The sequence below is a fragment of the Pseudorca crassidens genome, chromosome 10, assembly GCF_039906515.1.
Source record: "Pseudorca crassidens isolate mPseCra1 chromosome 10, mPseCra1.hap1, whole genome shotgun sequence".
Lineage (NCBI taxonomy): Eukaryota > Metazoa > Chordata > Mammalia > Artiodactyla > Delphinidae > Pseudorca > Pseudorca crassidens.
Window position 1 is genome coordinate 22,189,209 of NC_090305.1, and position 23,178 is coordinate 22,212,386.

Here is a 23,178-nt window from a genome sequence, read left to right on the forward strand (position 1 = left end):
CCCTCAGTCAAAAGCCAAAAGTCCCTGTGAAACAGACCTGAGAAGTATGTGTATGCCCCATGCTGAGTCATCTCATGAGCTAAACTCTCAGTTGTGTTCTGAGGGGACCACCAGGAATAATACTCCTATCACTAGGGAAATTCCTAGTGTTTAGAAGTTACCTCCCAGAAGAAGACAAAGGCCAGACGTCTCTTTAGATGAGGCCAAATTCCTGACTACACAAATACCAAGAACGCAGGATGATAAAACCTTCATAAAAATATTAGAGTTGGGGCTTCCCTGGCAGCGCAGTGGTTGAGAGTCAGCCTGCCAATGCAGGAGACACTGTTTCGTGCCCCGGTCCGGGAAGATCCCACATGCCGCGGAGCGGCTAGGCCCGTGAGCCACGGCCGCTGAGCCTTTGCCTCCAGAGCCTGTGCTCAGCAACGGGAGAGGCCACAACAGTGAGAGGCCCGCGTACCGCAAAAAAATTAATAATAATAATAAATAATAATAATAATATTAGAACTGTCTCAAACTTAGTGTTGACAAAAAGTTAATAGTCAATCTAAGAAAGCAATAGAAAATTTTATTTGAGCCAACCTGAAGATTATAACCCCAGAGTCTCTCAGAAAGCTCTGAGGACCACCGGTTAGAGGTCAAAGTACAGTTATATACATTTTTGAGACAAAGAGTTATACATCAGATGACATACTGACAGTTTACATAATCCAGATCTGCATGTACAAAGCGAGTAGAGGGTCATCTTGAGCCTTTACAAGATTAAGAAGGAATGTTACCTCCTGAGGAGGTCTGGTTAATGCAGATGCACTATATACACTAAAGGGGAGGGAGGAGGCCCAAACAGGCAGAGAAAAGTTTTATGTTTACATTTTTCTTGTCTTGCCATAAAATATGAATTTTATTTCATCATTAGTATAAGTAAAAGCCTGCTGTTCGTCATTCATTTTATCCCAGCTTGGAAGAGCATTTCAGGGTAGCTTGTGAAAGGAGACGAAGTAGGAAACACCATATTCCCTTCCTTTTCAGCGTCTTGCTGTTTTTTGCTCTCTCATTGACTTGGAGATGATGGATGGCTGGGGAGGGGGATGCAGAAAGCAAAATGGAGGGTATCACTACATCCACAATTAAAGAACGCTGGAGAGAAGTGATCAAAGGACTCCCAGTAATATGGAGGCCTTTCTGCTTTGGGGTGAAAAGTGGGTGGATCTTTTCTACCTTTTGAAGTTTATACCATGTGCATGCCTTAATTATGCAAAACAAACTAATTAAGAAATAAGGACACAAGTGAATTCTCAAGTATTTAAATTACTTTTTTCTGCACAGAGAAATGGATATTCTGTTTTAAATTTTAAATATTTAAAATGGTTTTGCTTGATCAGAAGAATGACTTTTGTTTCAGAAATTTACTTTTTGATTTTGAGGAATATTGGCTCATTTATAAATAAGGTCTGAAATTTCTTTTAACAGTAAAAAAGCATAAAGTATCTCATTTTGAGATAGTGGTCTGTTCATTCCACATCTTCTGAAATTTTCCATTCTAAGACAGCATTTATCTTGCTATTTTAAAATATATTTACTATTCAAATCTAGGTATTGGTCTAGTTGAGACTATGTGAGAAAAACAAGGGGTGAGATGCAAAGTTGTTATAAAGAAAACAGCAAAGAAAAAAATTGTCCAAAAAATTAATTTAAAAAATATGGTACATGCTACAATGTTATTGTCATTATATGTCATTTTAACAAATGTGTATACTGATGTGAAAAGATATCCAACTTATGTTGTCACGTTAAAACAAGTTGCAGTACGTTATGTAGAATAAATTAATTTTTTGTAAAATAATAATATACTAATGTAAATACTGAAACAATACCAGAGGAATATAAACAAAACTAATAAGTGTGTGGTGTGCTGGAAAGACTGGGAGGAGAGGATAGATTATGAGTGACTTTTTTACTGTCTAGGTTTTTTTTTTTTGGCTGCGCCATGTGGCTTGTGGAATCTTAGGGAGTCCTAACCAATGGACCACCAGGGAATTCCCTACTTTTTAGGTTATACATTTCTGCAATACATATTTTAGTTTTACTAAAAGCACATATTATTATTTTTTTTTACTAAAAGCACATATTATTTTGTTAGCAGAAAATACAGTACAGATAATTTAAAAGTTACCAAAAAGGAGGGGTAGTTATAGAGAGCTAGGCAAGAGACTACAAAGGGTTACAAGCAAAGAACTCAAGGCATATGCTCTCGGACATTTTTTTTCTTTCAAAGTTTAAAACTCTAATACTTTATTGTATGGTTAATACTCTTTTCAACTACCTCAAATCCTTTGTGGCACCTATAAGAACATTAATAAGTAAACTATTGGGAGGATATTGACAAGCCGTGAGAGAATCTGTTTTGGAATAAGTTTAGGAGTGACTACGTGGAAGAAAATTTGGACAGGCAGTGCTGATAAATTTGGCTACATAAATTCATGAAAACAAAGCAATGGCGATAAAATTGCTTGTGGAGGACAGACTCTGCGTCCTCAACCCTTATAGGAGGGAGGTTCCATTGAAGCTTTGTGAGCATAGGAGTGACGTATTGATGGTGCAAGCCATAGTAAAGGCAATACCAACCAGGAGGATCGATTTGGGGGCTATTGCAATAATGACACAAGAGGACATTAGTGGGGTAAGAGCTAATAGAAACACAGGAATGGGCAGGTAAGCAGGAAAAAAATCAGGATACTCAGTGCCATTCTCAGCTATTTCTATGGAGAATGAAGCTGAAACAGGCAAGGAGGAGAGAGTCATCTTAAAACAGAGAAATTAAGAGGTGTGCAGTCATGAAGTGAGCAGGAAGCAGAGAGAGAGAGTAAGACGTCTGATAAAGGAGAGGAATTTGCTTGCACTTTGGGAAGAGATCTCCTTCTGAACAGGTGTGGCTCTGTAGTTTTCTGACCAGCTCCCAGCAACCCCACTGAAACAGAACCCATAGGGAAAACTCTCAGGATGGACTACTATGGATCTAAAGGAGGACTGAGAATAAAGAGGAGAGGGAAAAAATCAGGAAACTTTTAAGAATGATTGATTTGCATATTCTTCCTCTTATTCCTTCAGGTTGATGGAGAAGGAGAGATGGGTGTTTCATTTAGTAAGTACCTATTTAGAAGCTAGTATATACTGGGCTCTGTTCATTAAAGCACAAAATCTTTCTAGATCCTACAAGGTAGTGCTAGTATCATGATCTCTATTTTATGGCTGGGGAAATTGTTAACTAAATTGTCTAAGGTCACAGAGTCAGTGAAAGACAGAGCCAAGACTAGAATCCAGGTAGACTGGCTCCAGAGTCTAAGCTCTAACCACTACAGTAAGTGGCCTCTCTATCTGACCCAGGTCTCTGCTAGACAACCTTTTTTGTTTAATCAGATACCAGTATTGCTGAGTTCGTTTAATTCTCATAACAACATTCCCTGGTGTAGGTTATTACTTTAGTGACCAGTGTAAAGTGTCCTAGATTAAAGAGCAATCTAAGACACGATACAGGATAGAAGAATTCAAGGCATACTCAGGTAATGCTGTCACTGAAAAATGTGATTATCTTTAGTCATTAAAATTTTTTTTTCTTGGCTGCACCGTGCGACTTGCAGGATCTTAATTCCAAGACCAGGGATCAAACTGGGCCCCAGCAGTGAAAGCACCAAGTCCTAACCACTGGACTGCCAGGGAATTCCCTGAATATTATTTCTTTTTGAATTGGCAAGTAGCTTACTGACATTTAACTGTCTTCCATTTCCTGAGGATAAAATCTTTGGAGACAGTGGGGGGAAAAGCTAATCTGACCCATTCTTTCAAACAACAAGGGTTTGGGGGATTTCGTTGAATACCAGCACTTTGATATGAGCGGAGGGTGCCTGGTAAATACCCTCTGCTTCCTGCCCTTATGAAGTTTCCAGGCCACTGGGGCTAGGTGGGGGCAGGGATGGTAGCTACTTCCAGCATGGTCACCATCAGTTTCCTTCCTCTCCATATGCATGTGACATGCATCATTGAGAGGTACAACTTATTCTTGCCTTGAATCTGGACTTGCCTAGAATGCTCTGACCAAGAGAGTATGGCAGAATGATTCTACACTGATGCTGGGCCTGGCCTACAAGAGGACTGACATCTTCTGCCTTGGACTCTTAAGAGTCCTCAGCCACCATGGAAGACATTTGTATTAGTCTGCTCTGGCTGCCATAACAAAAGACGAGGCTGTGTGGCTCAAACAACACAAATTAATTTTTTCGGTATATTTTCTGGAGACTGGAAGTCCAAGGTCAAGGTGTCAGCAGGGGTGGTTTCTCCTGAAGCCTCTCTCTTTGACGTACAGACAGCCACCTTGTCTCTGTGTTCTCACAGGGCCTTTCCTGTACACGTTTTTAATGGTGTTTGTTGTTGTTGTTGTAGTTGTTTGATTGGGCTAAGTGACTTTACTAGAGAAAGCCCGGATTACAAAGGACTTGAGCGTTGGTATTGGGGCCTTTCTTCGTGCGAAAGGTGAGCACAATATTTACAAAGCCCTAGTTGTACTGCATACACCTCTTGGCCCGGCCCATCTTCTTTTTCTCCTGTTTGGCCACCTTGGGAGTCTGACCTCTTACTTTCCCAGCACCGGCCAGGGAACCGTGGACTTCACCTCTAAGCACGTGGCTGGCTACTTCCAGAGTGCTCAGAGCCTCCACCCCACACTGACCCACGGTAGCATCATCCTCCAGGATGAGGATGCTCCTGCCAGGAGCACGACTTGAGGGATGCCCTCCAGGGAAGCTACATGAGCCTTGATTTGGGCGACTGTCTCCTGACCCGTCACCTCGAGAGTGTGTAGCTCCTGGGCGAAGACACAGAACTGCATGTCGGCCACTGAACCGTGGGCACCACTGCCACTACCGCGAAGATGGAGTCGTGAAGAAAGAGCTTTAATGGCGCTTTTTGATGAACAGAAGTTTTTAGTTTTGATTAATTCCACTTCATCAACTTTTTTTTTTTTTTTGGTTACTACTTTCTGCAACTCACATCCACATCCAGTCTTCATGCTCTAGGCCCCTAAACCGCACTCACCATGCCCCTTTTTGGTCTATACTAACTCGCCGGTTTTCTCCCCAGGTCTACACTGGCTCGCTCACTTCCCCGCTGAGCTCCCGCCAGTTCGGTTGGTTTGCCAGGCATCTTCTCGGGAACAGAGCCCGTGCTCTGTGTCCTTTCTGGGAATGAATAAAGGGAGTTCTCTCTTGTCCAGTCGGGGGTCGGTTCCGGGTTGTTAGGATCCTTGAGCCACAGTGCCCCGGGGCTTGCAGGGAACGGCAGAAAGAAGGGAGAGGAGAGAAATGCCAAATTATAGCCCGGACTGAGAGGAAAGCCTCGCGAGTTCAGTCAAAGTTGCTGGCTCTACTGAGAAAGAAGGTTCAGTTAATTTTTAAGGATTTACATTCCCATTTTTTCGGATAAACCCTAGACTGCAAAAGAATTTAACAGCCCTTGGTGAGTGCACTTTCATCACAATTGCAGATTTTACTCATTTGGGATAGAGGCGCTGGGCTGTCAGGATGGCCGAGTGGTCTAAGGCGCCAGACTCAAGCTGTAATCTTCAAGCTTCCTTCCAGAGAGGTTTCTGGTCCCCGAATGGGGGCGTGGGTTCGAATCCCACTTCTGACAGACTGTTTTTCCTCCTGCTCTAAAAGCAACCACTACCACTTTCTCAGCCATTTTTTGTTTCCATTCATTCTTCTCTCTACTTTCCCTTTTACAGTCCTAACGACGGACCCTCAATTAGGAAAAGAAAGACTCTTTCTTTTCCGTTTTGGTTGCTACTTATCACGGATCACGTTTTGCTCTGCACTCTGGTTTGTTCATTAAAGGCGCTTTTACTAAACGCTCGTTAACCCTGGGGAGTCCTGGGAGAAAAATGAGTCTGGTGGGAACAGAAAGACATGTACACAGACTCGGTGATTATAGGCTGCTCCTGAGCTCACGGGCCATTAGGATCGTAGTCTCATGTCCTTTCTCACTGCCCGAACCCATCAAAAATTAAAGTGCGGAAATTGAAAGCAGCGTGGTTCAGTCTGTTACAGGATTGGGTTGTGAAAAGAAAAGTAAAGGTTCCACCGAGATTTGAACTCGGATCGCTGGATTCAGAGTCCAGAGTGCTAACCATTACACCATGGAACCCCTGTTGCATCAACGTTTCTACACTGTCCATCTGATATCTCTTTCCTTGTGCTTTCTAGTTTTTTTTTTTTTTTCTTCAATTGAGGTATAGTTGATTTACAATACTATATTCGTTTCAGGTATACAACATAGTGATTCAAAATTGTTATAGATTGTACTTCATTTAAAATTATTTTATCCTTGTGCTGTTTAATTAAAAAAATTTTTTTGATGAGAGAGATGTTTGGAAAACAATTTAAAATGAAACGTGCCAGTTTAACCGAAAGCTCTGCCTCTTCTTCCTAATTGATTTGGTTGTTTGTTTTCATTTACGGGGGCGTTTTTTGGAGGGATGGAAAATCTCTGCTCTTTCAGCCGAAGGGCGACGGAGAAGCCAAAAGCAAGGATGGGAGGTGGGTGGGAGGGGACTTTCACTGATTGTTTCCACCGAGCCTGCTTCCCAGATTTCTATCCCTTGATGTCAGGGTCAGGGCAGGATCCTGATCCAAGAAAATGGATACCTCTGGAGGTTTTGATTTTGCCTTCATTTCCGACCCACGCAAAGGCAAATTGGATTTTAATCTTGTCGTTCAAAAGGGAGAAAAACATTAACATCTTTTTTCTACAGCTTCGCTTATTCATTCTAGGATACTTGCCTCCAGAGCAACTTGGAGTTTCTTGGTGCTTCCTGCTTAGCTGTAATCATGGGCTTGCCATTTTAAAATCTGTCCTCCCTCTCCGAGATGCCTTAAGTGCAGGACCGGTTCTCATTCCTCTTTAACACCCTAAGGTCTGGTACATAGTAGAAGCTTAATCAATGGCTAGTTGTATGAATGCCTAGATGAAAGGTGGAATGAATGAATGCATGCATGAATGAACGAACGAGTGAATAAATAATCAGGTAGCCCAGCGCTGGACTTTTTTGAATGTTTCTTTTTCCTTCTCTCCATAGGCTAAATCTGACAAGTCTAAAGGGCATGATTGTTTCTTTTTTGGGGGTGAGGGGTTCCTTTCCAGGTCCTAGCTCCCAGGTGGACATTCCAGTGTTCATATGGCCACACAAATATGTCCTCGAATGTGGATGGCCAAGAGAGGATGTCATAGTGCTGGGTATAGTCATTTATTTCTCTAAACTTTAACTTTATTAACATAGCATGATTATTTAACTGTTAAGAACAACATATAATAAAGAGATCATACATGTAGGTAGCATCACTGGAAGAAACACTCAGGTATAAATTACTACTTTAGTCAGTCTAAATATTAATTACTGGCCAGTCATTCTTCATGTGCCTCTGGTAGTCTCCCAAGGCTGAATTGCTTAGGAATCCCTGAATCATTTTCTGGCTTTCATCCTTTTGTTGTAACTCCATCCAAGCAAGGTGCCTGTCAAGAAATAGCTACTCAATAAATATGGGTTGAAGTGCATATATCTTTTGGAAGGTGGAGAGGGAAGCAGTGAAATTCAAAGACTTTTGGCCAGGTCACCATAGAGTTCTCCTAAGTGTCTATTCCTTCCCTCCATGCACATAAACTCTCCGTTCTATCTTCTTGAGTCTCCTAGCCTTAAAAGACGGTCTAAGTTATCTCAGATCCAGCTGAATAATGGACCAAGTCTTTCTTCCGCAGTATAGGTGGCACATTTTTTATTCCATGAGCCACAAGCTTATTTCTTAAAGAAAAATGTCCATTGGTTTTAAAATTACACCAGAACCTCAAAAGCCCACTATTCAGTTATAAGCTTTAAACTGCTCTCTGAGGATAGACAAGGCAGAAGCGGTATAAATGAATGTTTTTCAGTCTTAGCACATTTATATCCCAGGAAAGGGTAGGGAGTATAGAGCTGGAAGATAGTACAGATGGCCGTGGGTTGGTTTATTTATTTGTGAGTGTGGAGTTCAGAAGACTACACTTTTTTCTTGGAATCGCTCATGGTTGGTTCATAAATATTGCAAGGTGAATGCAAACAAAGACTGCTGAGGGGGATGACTGGGGGAAGAGATGACTGGGACCCACAATACAGAAGTAATGTGATCCCTGGCAATCTGCGCAAGAATGATTTGCAGTAACCTGGTAGCAGAGCTGAATCCAGAAAGAGCAAGTCAGTGTGGCGTAATCAGAGTCAAGAACCAAGTTTAGCTGGAGTGTCCTGTAGAAATGGGGCTTCAGAACACATGACTCTACCTCAAACTGAAGACCTCAACGTCTTCCGGGATCCTCAGCTCTGTGTACCTTGCTCATTTCACAATTAGAAAGATATTCTTTCATATATTTATATATTTATTCACTGATACTTACTACAAATATCTATTTAGTTTTCATGATGTGGGGAAGTGAGAGAAATATGGTTCTATATCTGACAAAGCTTATGACGCATGGGGAAAAGCAGATGATTACACAAAAATTTCCCAAAGTTATGATAAATGCTAAAATAAGTGATGGATCAAGTGATAACAGAGCATGGCCAAAGCATACCAACAGGAATACCCAATTAAGGGCAGGTAGCAATGAGGAAAGCCTGCCAAAGAAGGGATGGCTAAGCTGAGGCCTGCTACAGGCTCCCCAGCATGTTCCATTTCTCTTTCGCAGTATTTATCAGACTGGGATTTTTTTGAACAATTCATTTGTGGACTCGTGGATTCACTTATTCGACTTATGAAATAAATATCTACTCATCCTAACAACTCAAACAAAAGTGCCTAAAGTAGAATTTATAATCTCCCCCTTCCCTATCCTCTGACACTGTTATCACTGGAAACATTGAAGTGTGTTCTTCTATACATTGTACTGTTGTACTGTCCTTTATTTTGGTAACTATATATCTACAATGTCATTCATAGTTCAGTTGCATTCTTTACCGTAGAAATTGTATCATCTTGGGGCTTTATGCGTCTAATGCTTGTCTTCTCTACACTGCACCAGGGCAGGGACCCTCTCCTTTGTTTCCTTCCGGATCCTCAGTGCCTAATTGTAATTCTGGAGGGAGAGATCAAGGGAGGCTTCCAGGAGAGAGCAACTACCTTGCTGAGGTGTAGAGGATAAGAAGCTTTGAGGGCAGAGAGAATTGCTTGGAGCAGAGACTGAGGGCGCCCAATGGAAGACGCAGAGACGCGCGCAGTGAGGGGGGAAGCGCCTCTAGACCGTGTGACCTGAGAGGCAGTTGAGTGGCAAGGCGAGGCGCCTTGCGTAGAGTCGCCACAGCTCAGATCAGCATAATTAGGATTCAAAATGTGAAATGAGAAGGCTTCGGGGATGCTGAGAACCGCGGCCGGGCAGGACCTGTCTCCAGTTGCAAGTGGATTCAGGGAGACTGACAGCTACTCACTGTTCCACCATTTATTGAATAAGGTAATAAGTAAGAACTGTATCTACGGGGCCTAAGTACCTAGTAGGTAACACATAGTAGGAGCTGATTTCTTTTCTTTTCTTTTTTTTTTTTACATAAACGAATGAATTAAATGAAGGTCTGTTATACGTTCGAAACTATTGGGTGATGAAACTACAATAACGGAGTAAGTACCACGCAGAGTAGATGCTCATTAACTTTTTGTTAATTGAAATAATCAGTTGAAGGCCTGTCATGTGATGAACACTGTTTTGGGGGACAGTGCATATGGGTGTTACCTCTGGCCTCTGGGAAAAGCAGAAGTGGTAGGAGAGGAACCTACCTGAACTTGGAGCCTGTGAGAACTGTGTATATTGGACATGAAAGAGTACCTACTCAGACAACGGTGAGGGGAAAAAGGTCACTGGCAGCGGTGGGATTCGAACCCACGCCCCCGAAGAGACTGGAGCCTTAATCCAGCGCCTTAGACCGCTCGGCCACGCTACCTTCTACAAGATGCGGTTTTACATACATGTCATCTGACCCAAACTGCGCCCGTTTCAGGTCCTTTTTCTCTCCCCCCCACCTCACCCGTGCCCCCGCCACTCTGAGCTGTCTCCGCGGGCCCTTCCTCCAGCGTTCCCCTCTCCACTCCCAGCACAACCCGAGAACCCCCTGACCCCTGACACTTTGCTTTCTCATGGCTCCCAGGTTCACCGTGAACGGCGACGGCGCAGGTGGCGCGGGAGGAGGCTCCTGCCTCGTCTGTCATCAGCATAGGAAAAAGGAGTCACGCAGACTGACAGTTCCAGTGGATGCTGTGGGTTCCAGATCCACTTGGACTTCAGGGAGTAAGCCCCCGGACTTCAGGAGTCAGCAAGTCTGGGCGTTTGGCTTGAGCCCGGGAGCCGCCAAGGAGAAATGAGGAAAGAATCTTGAGGCCCCCTCCCTTCCTCACCCTCCTTCATCTATCTCAGGAGACCAAGCTCCTCCATGGAACCTCACGAGGGAGGCAAAGAGTACGGTCCTTGTTATTTAAGTCTTGTTTGCCTTTCAGAAGGTAGCCCATCTCCACAGGCCCCGGTCATACCCGAGCAGAACTTCTGCAAAGTCCGCACTCAGTTGCCCTCACCGCCCCTAAAGTCTTCGCAGGAAAGTTTGCAGGGGAAACGGGGCTGGGCCGGTAGTCGAGCCCTTACCTTGTTCTGTGTCGCTTTGCCATCCAAACTTCGAATATTTTAGAGGCGAATTAAACCATGGTTCCGCCTTCCTTTGAAACACTGTGATTCAGAGAATTCTAAAAATGATTCCTTTAATAAAGTTGGTAGATGTGTTGTAGAAGTAGCAGTCGCAGTTGCCTCCTTAGCGCAGTAGGCAGCGCGTCAGTCTCATAATCTGAAGGTCCTGAGTTCGAACCTCAGAGGGGGCAACGTCAAGTTTTTCTTCCGTTTGCGTACAAAAAAAGGAAAATTCGGAGGAAATTGCTTTGATGAAACTAAACGAGAATTTTTTTGTTTAACAGAACCATGTACTGTTCAGATACAAAATAGTAATTTTCAGTAAGATTAAATACTCCAAAAGTATTTTTATACCAATTGTAGATGGAGCTAGGAGACTTTTAGACTGACTTGTTACAAAAACATTAAGGTCAAGAAACTTACTGGTTGAGAGGGAGAAGGGGATGGAGGGTTACACTGGGGATGTGGAAGATGTAGTATGATGTGCAAAACATTTCTATTAATTATTGATTATCTTCTGCCATTCTTCTGGAATTACCACCAGATCACAAACGCCATCCTACATGAAAAAGAAAACATTTCCCCCCCTTCAGTCTCTGCATTGGACTTCTTTTCCTGCTTCCAGTGTTCTTGACTGCGTCTCTAGGTCATCCAAACTGCAAAATATAGGAAAGAGTAACAAGAGAAACAGGAAACGAAGAAAGAAGAAGTGATATTTAGAGAGACAGGATAAGCACCTGGCTCAAATAAAAACAAGCAAGAATCAAAGCAGAAATAAGGACACAGAGAACAAACGTATAGATACCAAGGGGGGAAGGGAGGGTGGGATGAACTGGGAGCTTGGGATTGATATATATACACTACTATGTATAAAATAGGTAACTAATGAGAACCTACTGTATAGCACAGGGAACTCAGTGCTCTGTGGTGACCTAAACGGGAAGAAAATCCAAAAAAGAGAGAATATATGTATATGTATAGCTGATTCACCTTGCTGTACAGTGGAAACTAACATAACATTTTAAAGCAACTATACTCCAATAAAAATTAATTTTAAAAAAGCAAGATTGATATTTAATATCCAGCTCTTAACATCTCAGCTTGTTGAGTGGGAGGTATTGAACAGATATTTATTGAGCACCTACTATGTGCCAAGCACTGTTCAAAGCTGTGTCCCTTACTATTAATCCATTCCCGCTCAGCTTCAAATTCACTCTCTTCTGTGATGTTGGCTCTGGCCATCTGCAAATTACATATCTAAAACTTTGTCAGTTGGCTTTCTCTTAGGTTCTGTCAATAAGAGGAACTAGAAGGAGCCGGGGAGGCAGGAGAAGAGAAGAGGAACTGTCTTCTGAATTTTGCTATTCCAGTCAGGGATGCTCCAACAATGGTAGTTGATTCCAACCACCATTCTCTTTGTGCTCTTCCTCAGAGGCCCAACCCCTACCCGTTTTTCCCCTCCTCCCTAGAAGGTGGTAACTACTTTCCATAGTTATTATCTCTGGGTTACCACAGTGTTCTCAGTTGAAATACCTGGTGTTGTTTCTGAACTAGACCTTGACTGATACATAGGGGCTAGGGATACCACACTGTACACAACAGAAATTGCTCCTGATCTCATGGACTTTACTATGTTTGAGTGGGACATGGTAGACTGCAAATCTGAATTTTTAACAGCAAGCTCAGGAGATCAGATCTGAATGCAATCAGCTGAACAAGTTTTTGGAACCCCTCTGCACATATCCAGTTATCTCATATTGACTATTGTGGGGAAGGTCACTTCCTCCCAAGATTCTCCTTTTTTTGTCTGATCACTCACGGATTGCCTGCTGATCAGAACTGGCAGCAGTACCCTCAGGTATCCACAAGTCAGATCAAGAACGGAGCAAACACTCCATGCTTTCCAAAGAATTCTCAAAAGATCCAAAGTGCCCTTTCTTATTCTGCTTTATTGCTGCCTTTCCAAGTAAAGGGTTTATTAAGGCAATGCCCTACTGAGAGAAATGAATTAGTTTGACACCACTTCCTCTCTAGGTGCCCAGGAAGAGTCTGGGCCCAAGTCTTCTGCTTCTTTCCAAATGTTCCCAGTCTCTGCACCATTCCCCAACACTGCCAAATAGTCAGTAGGTCAAGTCTACATGGCTACACAGTAACCTAATTTGTGTTTTCCTATCATCTCTTGCCTCACGCTGACACATTTCTTTACATGAAACCAACATAATCTTTTTGAAATCATCTCTGACCATGTTGCTCCTCTCTGCTTAAAATCCCCAGTGACTTTATATTGCTGCAAGGATGAAGTTTGTACTCTGCACTCCTAGCCGTAACCTCTGAGCCTGTCTGTCTCTCATCTGTCCCTGCCTTTCTGTTTACCTTGCCCCCCACCTCCATCAGTATTGTCCCAAGATATCTGCACTCAAGCACCTCAGGCCTTCTTTAAGTTCTCTGAAAGTATTCTGCTTTTTTGCTCTTCCTAAAATGCTGGAGTCATGTTTTTGTCTAATCTATTACTATTAAACTGTTGGTTCTCAGTTTAAACATCATGTCTTGGGAAAAGTCTTCTCTTACCCCCTGGAAGAGGTCACCTCCCTCTATAATCCACTGTCTTGGAGATATGGGGTGGGGGACACCTATAGCTTGCATACGTTTACCTTAATTTTCTACCTCTATGCTCCCTTTATCCCTACTTAAGTCTATTAACATTTTCCATTTTATCTTATTACAGTGAAGTTGTGTAGACCACCTCAAATCTATTTTGAATAGTGGCATGAATAAATACATAAGTTAGAAATGTACTACGTACCATTGTGGTAAACCCAACCTTTGAGGAAGAAATTTCTGTTGCAGGATTTAAGGGAGGAAAGTGGATGAGAGATTAAGTAATTTGTCTAAGGTGGCACAACCAACCAATTAAATATGATTTTCTAATTCATCTATTTTATAATAAAAATAATAATGATGATAACACCTAACTTTCATTGAACTGTTAGCATGACCCAGACACTATTCCAAAAGTTTACGTGTATTATCTCATTTAATTTGGAAACTCTGGTCATGAGATTATACTTGTTTGTTTCTCTACAAACCTCAGTAACCTGTACTTTTTCCTAAGAACATTTATCACAATGGCTGTTTAAACATTTATGGTGTAATTCATTGTTTAAAAGGCTGACTCTCCCTTCTAAAGGGTAAACTCCATGAAGGCTGAGGTGGTGGCTTTCCACTGCTGTAAACCAGGGGCAAAGCAGAGCTCCTTGCTCAGAGTAAGTTCTCAAAACCTAGTTGTTAAGAGCTTTTTCTGCTAGGCATTCTTAAGGTCTGGGGGGAGACTGGAACACAAATTGTGAAGATGAAGCACAAGACGGTCCAGGTGATTACATCTCTAGTAACATACAACTTTTAGAAGTAATTGTTTATATTACTCAAATATGAGCGTTATCTTTTTCTTATGACCTGGGGGCAGAAGTAGTTGTGAGCCATATTCAAAGAGGCAGGAATGGAATTAGGAATAAAGGAAAGGAACATGAACAGAATTGGAACTTTGTTCATGTACTTTTCTTCACATTAGGATGTACAGGAAACATGCTGCAACAAAAGGGGACTGGGTAGTTCACTCGGTAGAGCATCAGACTTTTAATCTAAGGGTCTAGGGTTCAAGTCCCTGTTCAGGCGTCGCTTTTGACTTTTACCATCCAGTTCTGACTCCACCCTTGCAAACCATCCATCTCTTTACACGGTATGTGTAAGTGACTCAGGCAAACGCCAACGCCGAGGTGAATAGATGGGACCTTTACTGTAAGATGAAGGGAGCTAGCATTTAAGGAGAGCCTTAGAGTACATGGCTTTGTACCAGAACCAAATAATTTCCTAAGTGTGAAGTAAGAGTTGGTAAATGAGTGGCTGAGGAGGTTTTTCTGGACATCAAAGTGCCATAAAGGTAACAAGAATATCTAACCAATGATAATGTAACTTTATTTAGAAATATACTATGATCAGAATTCCATCTCTTCCCAGAGGCAGCCAACCCACAGCTTGGCTTGGTTGGCTTTTTGGTGGTGAATGCGCCAGACCATCATTGCCTAATATCATAGTCATTAATATTTTATTACTTCCTTACTCTGATTATAGGTTCACAGAGCAATCTTCTAATGTTCTTTGCTTCCCACTATAGAGTTTATTTTACAAGGGAAAGAATATGCTGGTCAACCATCAGTGCGGCTATAATATGTTCATACTCTGGCTTGGAACGTCTCTGACATTTGGTTATTGCGAGTCAGTCCTGTAAGCCTGGAAAAATCTGGGTGAATTAAAAACTAGTTTCTGATTCTACAAAGAGGAGGAACAGATTCAGAATAGTGGCTCCAACAAGAATCAAGATTCTCTAAGGAACGGCCCGAACAGCCAGACCATCCAGCTATTTGGCGTCTCTACAGTGCTTAACTGCAGCTCTTAAACTGTAGCAGATGTAGGCTCCTGGAATCAGAGGCTGAGGGTCTAGAAGACACTGTTAAGATGTTCCCTAGTATATACCTTTTTCATTCTGCACCAGAATGAACTGTTGAGAGAACTATCCTGAAATACAGGTCCAGATATTTAGCAGGAGCAGCCTAAGTATTGCCCTCTCTTTTTCCAGCACGGACTGGGCCAGAGAAGTATGCCTGCAGGATGAACTTCAGTAGGTGTGACTCCTGTGGGGATTACTGCAAAAATCCAAATTTGAGATGTTGACCGCCGGGAGTAATATAGCGGTAGGGAATATGGCAAAAAAAAACCCAAAACAAAAACAAAGTAACGTTAAATATGCTAATTAATTCACTGACTTATTTGACAAGTGTTTATTGTTTGTCTGATACTGTGCTAGGCACTGGAAATACAGGAGTGGATAAAACAGACATACTTCTTAGGACACTAGCCACTGAATTTAAGCCCCACCCCCACCCCCATCCAGTATGATCTCATGTAAATTTAACTAATGACATCTGCAAAGACTCTATTTCCAAATAAGGTCGCGTTCTGAGGTTCTGGGTGGGCGGGCATACATTTTTGTGGAACAATATTCAGTGTAGTACAGATGGGAAACCAGTTAGGACCAGATTAGATAGGGAGGCCAGGGCAAGGAGATGGCATGTATATATGAAGAGGAAACAAGAAGACTTACTGAGAAAACTGAATGTCAGATTTTCATATATCTGTCCATTCAATTTTTTTCCCCAATAAATTAGATTGCGCCAATAGGATACTGTTCCAAGAAGAAATAGCAATCAGAGGAACTTGGACAAGAGGTTGTCCACTGGAAGGAGCTGAAGATAACAAGTCATTACACATAAATAACATCTTTCCATATTTTTGCACCTACCAATCAGGAGGAAGAAAGCTTAGGCTTGAGCTCTTTGACCAGCACACAACTGGCCCAGTCACTAGGAAGTAGACTTTTGCCAGACGAAGGCGGTAACTGGTTGGTGGAGGGCGAGGGCAAAAATCAAGCTGCCCCCTCTGAGGTTCGAACTCAGGACCTTCAGATTATGAGACTGACGCGCTGCCTACTGCGCTAAGGAGGCAGGCGGCCGAGTGTCCTCATCAAATATCTTTAGCACTGGAATTTACCTTGCTTAAACTTCTGTCTTGCTCTGTAGTTCCTTTACTTTAAAATCTGAAAATGAAATGCTCCCCTGCAACGGCTTAAAAGTGCAACAACTTCTACAACCTGAATCAGATGAGGAAAGTCGTTGTCGATGCCACTGCCTTTGCTCCCCTCGTTCTGAACTGATGACCCTCACCTCTCACAACAGAAGGAGAGTTTCCTTAACTTCTTGCCCAGATACCTGCACTTAACCTATACCGGCGTCCATCCCTGTGGTCTCTAGGGAAGAGGAAAACGGCCCACTTCCTCTCTCACTCTCCCTCTGTCTTTCCATACCCGATTCTTCTCATCAGTACTTTAAACACGTTAAAGTGTTTATTATCTTAAATAACAAAACACTTCCTTTGACTCGACGCCTCTGTCTCAGGCTGTCGCTCTATTTCGTTTATGCCCCTTCGCAGGCAAATTTCCCATAAAGCGGTCTGTCCTCATTTTAAGAAAACACCTCCCCAAGTCCCATCAGTTTCTCAACAGACTACAATCTTCCCTGACCACTGCTCCGTCCCGAAGAAGTCCAAAGGGGGTTCCTGGACATATGGGACTTGATGCTTTAAAGAATAAGGTGTCCTTGGTGCAAACTCTTGGGAATCTGCTGGTATGAGAGAGCTGTAGTTACAGAAACAGGAACAGGTGAAAAGCTTGGCTTACCCAGTCTCCTGGTTTGCCCCGGGAATGTCTTGGGAAAGCCGCAACTCCTGGGAAACCTCTTCCCGGGCTGAGAAGAGTCAGGGTTTCAGAGATGGGTTGCGGACGGCTGGGCAAAGTACCAAAAACACCCTATGACACCTTTACCTCCACTGACGCCCCCGCCCCTGGAGGGCTGAGAGGAACACTGATTTTATTGCCAAATTGAGGCGGCACATATTATTCGACTTCTGTAGTTCCAACCTCTGTTTTTCCCCTGGCCGCTGATGAGGGCAACCGGAATTTTTGGTTCGCAATAATGGGCAGTCCAGTGTTGCATCTCTCTGAGTGCTGTAACCTAAATATGCGAAATAGGTCTGCCTGTAGATTAACTGTTGTGCTTTTTATCGAAATAATGTTAGCTTAATTTTTAACATTGTGGATATTTCGACCATATGTCCTGAGTCTAGATAATGAAAATGAGAACAAACGACTACCATGTGAATGCCAGCATGACCCAGACCTCACCGAAAAAGTCTAAATGGCAGATGGAAGAACACATATAACTGGATTAGGGAGGTAAATTACCAAAACAGAGTACTGCACAATATGTAGAAAAGGATTTGGATTTGGGCATAGTGGAGAAGGAGGTGTGACAGTACAAGGGGAGACTGAATCTCCCAAGTCTGGATTAAGACGGGCGAGAACTTTCGAATCAGAGGTTTTTCTTCTTCTCTAAATGACACCAATGCTCAGTCAAAAATAGTGTTGGGTATAATACTTGAAAAGAACTCGCATTCTCTATTTCCTGATTCAAAGGTTGCATCCCGAGGGCAAACAAAAAGGGAAATTTCGATACCGTGTATTGGCCTCTTGTACTGTGAAGCCGATTCTGTCGGATGACCTTGTTCTCTACAATATAACAACTTCAAACGATGTGTCAAGTTAGGCAAGAAAAAATGTTTCCCCTAGCTCCTACGACTTTAATTTGAAACATGGTGTCGAAAAATCATCTTCTTGATTTGTGTGTAGATTTAATAAAACCACTAGATACATAAAACAGAAGATTGTTGATATTTTGTTCAGATACAAACTAGGCCATGCTCATCTATCTGCACATTTGGCAACAGTGCAAAAGTAAATTTTGGCAAATTCCGTTTAGCCTTACCAAAGAAAATAAAAAGATCTTATCTGCTAAATGTCCTGCACTCCTTGTACACAGACATTGCTTTAAAGGATTGTGGTTTGCTTACTCATGATATTGAGGCTTTCATGGTTTATTGAGGTTTATGGTCAGTTTTTATTTTCTTCAAAATGTGCAGAAGCACTTACTGAGATTCTTTTACTTCACAGAAATGGAATGAGATAGCCTCTTTAGGCATATGCCTACAAGGTGGCTATCACTGTTGCTGGCCATAGAAAATACTTTAAAATATTGGCCTGCTGTAAAATCTTTATTTTCAAAGTGTGGGGTAAAAGGAATGTCCTTATCTAATTTGGAAATACTTTGAGGATGGGAATGGAGAAAAGTACTATGGTAAAACAGAAATGTATATATGCTCTTTCTCCAATATTGTTTGATGTTATGTAGATTGGGACAAAAACTCATACACTAAAAAAATGATTTATTTGGGGGAAAATGTGACTGCTTCAGAACAAAATAATAATAATAACAACAATAATAATAATTAATAATAATACCAGAAAGGAACAGCCAAGTAGTCAAGTTAAACACGACTTTCTTAACTTATTTGCTGAAAGTATAACTTATTTGGAATCCAAGTTTTATTTCACAAGTTTAAATTACTGCTGTGCTTTTTATCAAGATGAGAACTGAGCAAGGAGCAGGTTTGGGGGATGGGTAAGAAATCAAGAGATCTTTGAACATGTTAAGTTTGCGATGCCTTTTAGACATTCAGTGGAGATGTCAGTCATGTAATTTGATCTGCTCAATGGAGAGATGAGGTTGAAAGTTTAAGTCTGGGACTTCTCAGGGTATAGATGGTATTGAAAGCCAGGTGATCAAGTGAGCTCAGGTAGAGAGAGGGTGTATGTAGGGAATACATGAGGACTCAGGTCAGGACCCTAGAGAACTCCAAAATTTAGAGACTGGGAGGAAATAAAGAAGGAACTACATTTAAGTGGGGAAAAAAAACCCAAACAAACAAACAAACAAAAAAACCAAGAGAGAGTGGTGTTCCAGAAATCAAGTGAATGTGTTTCCATAAAGAGGGAGTATCAGCTGGGCCAAGTGTTACTGAGAAGCTGAGCAAATTGAAGACTGAGAATTGACCATTGGAATTTGCAAGATGGAGGTTGCTGGGACTCGACAAGGGAGTTTCAGTGGAGTTAGAGGGGATAAAAGTTTGGTTTAGAGTGGCTTAAATGGAGGAGCACAGTTTGGGGTATGCTCTATCCATTCAGCTATTCAGATTCAGGTTTGGAGAAAGTGGTGGTGTGTTTGATTTGACCTAGGGTGGAGAGTGGGGCACAGGAGATGAAGGTTATACAAGCTCGTAATGCTGGTAATTAATCATGAAATCTAAGCTGTGGAAAGAGGGAAGTAAAGACGTGAGGAGGAAGAGGATACATTTTCTCCCCATTCTCCTATCTCATCCTCAGTTTCTGAGATCTCTAAATTCTGAGTCAATTCTCTTCAAGTATGAGAAGATTCTCATTAAAATATCCTCATCAGCTCTGTAGCCCTCGTTTCTTTCAACTCCATCCAGTCTTGCTGACCTTGAGGGCTTCAAAATATTTTAGCATGCAATAGCATTTCTTCATCTACATGAACAACTGTGTTACGGCACCAGACTCAAGGCCTGTCATTCTCATTGTTTCCTCCCTGTTTTTCAAATCCCACTTCTCCGTAAGAAAAGTATCACCTTGGCGAAGACCTGCTTCTCCTCCAACAGCAGGTGAATGGCATCATCACATTTGCATCCTTTTTAATCCCTTCCTCTCTTTTACTCACATTCTACCAGCTTCCAAGTCCCGTGAATTCTACCTCCTTGGTACTTCCTGAATCACTCTCCTTTATTCCATACCAGATTACTACCACTGTTTTACTTTTTCTTTCTCCTCATCCTGCCTCCGTGTCTTTCCTCTGCTACAGCAGTGGCCTCCAATCTGGTTTCTGGGCTTCTAACCTTGCTTGTCTCCCATTGTTTGTCTACACAGGGCTGTCATACACAGGTGCCCTATAAAAGACACTTGTGGAGAAGGTATATAGGAGCTGAAGTCTGACCTGAGTTCTGAGAGTCAAGCCATGAGCCTTGGACAGAGGTGACATTTTCCTTTTTTTGTACTTTATCAGCCCCGAGGGTTGCCTTTCTGTTATTCATCCACCAATATGAGTCGTTATTACATAATTTGCACAAAGGAACTCTGTGTGCTAGCTGAGGCCCCACTTCTGCAGTACAGTCAGGACAAGCTTGCAAAAGATACCAGTTACACTGGCCTTTCTGTTCAGAAGGGTACTTCTTTGTCTTTCCAAAGCCTTCGAGGTAAAGTTCAAAGTCATTGAAGATACAGCTCGCAATGTGTTCTCATTATCTACTAATATGTAACAGAGAATTCCAAAGCACAGTGACTTGTGGTACGCAGAATAATGGACATTCCAAAAGACTCTCTAATTTTGGAAACTGTGAATGTTACCTTACATGGTAAAAGGGACTTCACAGATGTGATTAAGATTGAGGACCATGAGATGGGGAGATGATCCTAATCACAAGAGTCCTTACAAGTGGCAGAGGAAGCAGAAGAGTAGGTAAAGGGATGTGATTTGAGGACTTGACCCATCATTCATGGCTTTGAAGAACCAAGGAATGTAGCGGTCTTTAGAAGCCAGGAGTGGCCATTAGCTCAAGCCAGCAGAAAACAGAGACTTCAGTCACACAACCACAAAGAAACAAACTCTATAAACAGTGTGAAGCGGGAAATAGATTCTCCCTTAGAGCCTCCAGAAAGGCATGCAGGCTGCGAATACCTTGCTTCCAGCATGGTGACACCATACCCATCACTTCTGACCTGAAAAATTCTAAGATAATAAATTTGTGTTTTTTAAAGCCACTAAGGTTGCTGTGATAGCAATAGAAAACCATTTTGTTATCTCTCTTGATTCTGTGGGTTCACTGGGCTCACCTGGGCAATTTTGCTCCGTGTGGTGTCAGCAAGAACTCCAGACCTCTGAGGACTTGACTGGGCTGAGCTCTCCAGGATGGCTTGCTCACGTGACTGGTGGTGACAGTTAGTGTTTGTGACCAGCTAGGAGCTCTGTTGAGGCTGCTGTCCAGAGTGCCTGGCTGTGACCTTCCCATGTGGCTTGGACTTCTCACAGTACAGTGACTGGGTTCTGAGAGGGAGCTTTCCAGATTGAGCATTCCAAGAAACCCAGTCAGAAGCTGCCAGGGTTCTTATGACTCAGGCAGGCCTGGAACTGGCAAAGTGTCACTTCAATGAAGTTCTACTTGGTCAACCAAGATTCACTGTGGGAATGTGCTACACAAAGGTGTGATTACTGAGAGACCTGCTACACTGGGGTCAGTTCTGGGAGACTAGCTACCACACAAGGTAACTCTTTTTTCATCTGCAGCTTCATCTTAATCTTCATCTTAATCTTCATCTTAATCTTATTCCTCTTGGCCCATGCACCGTTGATGCTCTGCTCAGGCCTAATGGAACTAGGAACTAGGGATTTTCACACCTTTTCAGCTTTGCACCTGTTGATGCTTTATGGCGAGAATCTTCCCATGCCCTATAAAACTGACACAATTCCAACGTGTGGGATTTCCCCCACACCACCAAGCAATTCTTTACACCAGCTGGGTGTCCTACAGTTCAACTCAGTTCTGACACTACCTAGCCAGAAGTAGCATCAGATTTTGCCACTTAAGGGCTCAGCTCCACAAGACTGCCCACAGACTCCAAACATGAGTCCAGGTCGTCAGCTGTGCATCTGATCGACTGACTAGAGATGGGAATTTTCACAGACTCCCCTCCTTGGGTTCAATTAATTTGCTAGAGCAGCTCACAGAACTCAGAGAAACATTTTATGTACTAGATTACTGGTTTATTGTAAGAGGCTATCACTCAGGAACAGCTAGATGGAAGAGATGCAAAGGGCAAGGTATGAGTAAAGGGAGGATGGAATTTCCATGCCTTCTCTGAGCTGGTCACTGTCCCCACATCTGCAAGTGTTCACCAGCCCAGAAACTCTTCAAACCCTGTCCTTTTTGGTTTTTATGGAGGCTTCATTGTATAGGCACAATTCATTAAATGTAGGCCATCAGTAATTTAACTTAATCTCCAGCTCCTCTCCCTCCCAGGAGGTAGGAGGTGGGACTGAAAATTTCAACCCTCCAATCACACGGTTAGTGCCCCTGGCAACCTGTGCCCACCCTTAGGAGATCTCTGGGGCTTTCCCAAAGTCTCCTCATTAACATAACAAAAGGCACCTTTAGGGCTCTCAACAGTTAGGAAAGTCTCAGTGTTTTAGGAACTGTGTGCCAGAAGTGTGAGGAAGGCCAAATAAGATTTATTATAAATCACAACGATCACATCTTCCTTACCCGCCTAATTATAGCTCATCTTTAAGACACACTTCCGCTATCATCTCCTCCAGTAAACCATCCCCATCTTAGGTTAGGTGCCCGTAATGATGATTTTCTCTACACAACATCCTGCCCTTACATCTATGGAAGAATACGAGTGTGTCTTAATTCTCACTGACTTACTTGTCTGTATTTTTAAAAAATCAGGCCATAAGCTCCTCAGAAGAGTGCATTTTGTACTCTCCGATTCCCCAGACGGACCTAGTATAGATGGCACAAAGAAGGGTCTCAGTAAATGTTGGCTGACAGAGCAGTAATTGAACAATTCTCTGCATATATTTATTACTTACCACAAAACGAAAATGTACCCAACATGACATTGTACAAATGTCCTGGTTTCAACCATGCACAAAATTATGTATGCATGAGGGCGGGAACTAAAAAGGAAGGGAAATGCCCATAATCAGTTGGAACTGTGGGTATCTTTTTATTTTTCTCTTTAATGTCCTAATATCACAACGCTGCCACTGTTAAAATAAATGAAAATGTGTAGACATCTGGTTCCAAAGCGTCAACAGCCTTGTCACTTGCAGCACGGACCGCTGATTGGCTTAACCTGGTAGT

At 42.5% G+C, this 23,178-nt stretch overlaps 5 non-coding genes and 1 pseudogene across 5 annotated transcripts; 2 read left to right on the forward strand and 4 right to left on the reverse strand.

Moving 5' to 3' along the window:
- Positions 1-4,463: 4,463 nt before the first annotated feature.
- Positions 4,464-5,291, reverse strand: LOC137232872 (ubiquitin-like FUBI-ribosomal protein eS30 fusion protein; annotated as a pseudogene).
- Positions 5,292-5,567: 276 nt separating this feature from the next.
- TRNAL-CAA (transfer RNA leucine (anticodon CAA)) lies at positions 5,568-5,682 on the forward strand. Its single transcript has 2 exons — positions 5,568-5,605; positions 5,637-5,682. It is a non-coding gene; the product is annotated as a tRNA-Leu (tRNA).
- Positions 5,683-6,123: 441 nt separating this feature from the next.
- Positions 6,124-6,195, reverse strand: TRNAQ-CUG (transfer RNA glutamine (anticodon CUG)). The gene has a single exon. It is a non-coding gene; the product is annotated as a tRNA-Gln (tRNA).
- A 3,729-nt stretch (positions 6,196-9,924) lies between these two features.
- On the reverse strand, positions 9,925-10,006 carry TRNAL-AAG (transfer RNA leucine (anticodon AAG)). Its single transcript has one exon. It is a non-coding gene; the product is annotated as a tRNA-Leu (tRNA).
- An 849-nt stretch (positions 10,007-10,855) lies between these two features.
- On the forward strand, positions 10,856-10,928 carry TRNAM-CAU (transfer RNA methionine (anticodon CAU)). Its single transcript has one exon. It is a non-coding gene; the product is annotated as a tRNA-Met (tRNA).
- Positions 10,929-16,222: 5,294 nt separating this feature from the next.
- Positions 16,223-16,295, reverse strand: TRNAM-CAU (transfer RNA methionine (anticodon CAU)). Its single transcript has one exon. It is a non-coding gene; the product is annotated as a tRNA-Met (tRNA).
- Positions 16,296-23,178: the final 6,883 nt, after the last annotated feature.